Here is a 1713-nt window from a genome sequence, read left to right on the forward strand (position 1 = left end):
TTAATTGTAATTAAAAGATGAAAGAATTGTTATTTTGGAATAGAGATATTACCGAGGTTGAGTACTTAAGTAGTGTTTTTCAATTCTTTCCCTATCCGCCTTTGGAATTTTCTGCCACACCTTCCTCTGACCCCATCCAAGTTTTTTCTTTGTTGGCTTTTTTTGTCCTTCATCTTCATCACTTGATTGTTCCAGACCTACAGGAATTGAATCATGAAGGCTCGTTCCTTTTGGGGGCTCAGGAATTGGATTTGTGGCATCGGGCTGAGATGCCTCTTGTGTTAACTGCAGATTGAAAGGAAACTAATTAGAAACTTCATTCGATAAAACAGAAACTGCAATGCAATTTCCATTTCTGCAAAGCAGATAACACACTGCATTGCAGGAACTGGAAACTGCATTGCAGTTTCTGTTTCTGTAAAGCAGATAACACACTGCATTGTAGGAACTGGAAACTGCATTGCAGTTTCTGTTTCTGCAATGCAGAAAATAGAAAAAAGCAGCAGCTTGAACTGCAGTAATTGCATACCTCCTCGGACGAGATAAGCTTGAATTGTGGTAGTTCTTCATCATCCTTTTTTATTTTCTTATTTTTTTCGTACACATAGCAAGATGCTTGAAGCCTCTTTCTTTCTCTATTCTTCACCCTTTGTACTCTTGAAGGAACAGCAGGTGTTGGAGCATCTTGCTTCTTCTCTTCTTCTCTCTCTTCTTGTTGCTTCTCTTGTTCTTTATTTTCTTCTTCTCTCTCATTTTCTTCTTCTCTCTCTTCTTGTTGCTTCTCTTCTTCTTTCTTTTCAACTGGTTGTGTTTGTTGTTTTGTAGGCAGATCCATCTCCATTTCAAAGATTGTTGGGTCTGACAACAAGCTTTCAATTTCTGCCTTGTACTTTCCTTGAATCTCCTTTTTCTTGGCAATCTTCTCCATGTCAATACGACTTTCCTTGCCTTCCAATTCTGCAATCCTCCTTCTCAGATTTTGTATTTCAATAAGCTGAATTGTAGATTCCACTGTCATGGTGGCAGTCACACATTCTTCATTATCTAATTTCTCTATGTATGTTGCCAACTCCACTTCCAGCTCCTTTGATCTCTTTTCTGCTTGGATAAATATATCCCACAAGTCCTTCATTTTCTTCTCACTGTCTTCATTTTTTTCATCCTTCCACAGTTGTAATCTTCCGGGCAAACGAAGCTGGGATCTTCTTGTTGGCGGTAGTTGATTTGGTCTGTCATGGACTTCACCAAGAGGTCTTGAATTGCAAGAGGTTCTTTTCCAGCTTCCTCTGCTTCTCCTTTTTGTCCCTCATCATCTTCTTTCTCTTTTTCCTGCATATTGAACAGAAACTAATTAAAAACTGCATTGCATTGGAGGAAACAAAAACCGAAATGCATAATTCACTGTTTAGAGATTCTTATACCTTGTCAAGAGGGTCTCCCTCTTCTCCGGTAGCTTTTCTCTTTTTATATGTTTTCAAAATACCCTGTACAATGAAATTGAATGATTCAGAAACTGCATTGGATAATCTGTTACAAACAACCAGAAATCAAAATGCAAAGACAGTACTGAATATCAAAACACGTTTAACTTCATGAGCAGTTATAACATTCACATAAACCCTAGCAAAAAGCACTCTGAAATTGAATTATGAAACCAGAAACTGCATTGCAGTTTCTGGTTCAAAATCTGCTACAAACAACCAGAAATCAAAA

The sequence above is a fragment of the Prunus dulcis genome, chromosome 3 (genome assembly GCF_902201215.1).
Source record: "Prunus dulcis chromosome 3, ALMONDv2, whole genome shotgun sequence".
In the NCBI taxonomy this organism is placed as follows: Eukaryota; Viridiplantae; Streptophyta; class Magnoliopsida; order Rosales; family Rosaceae; genus Prunus; species Prunus dulcis.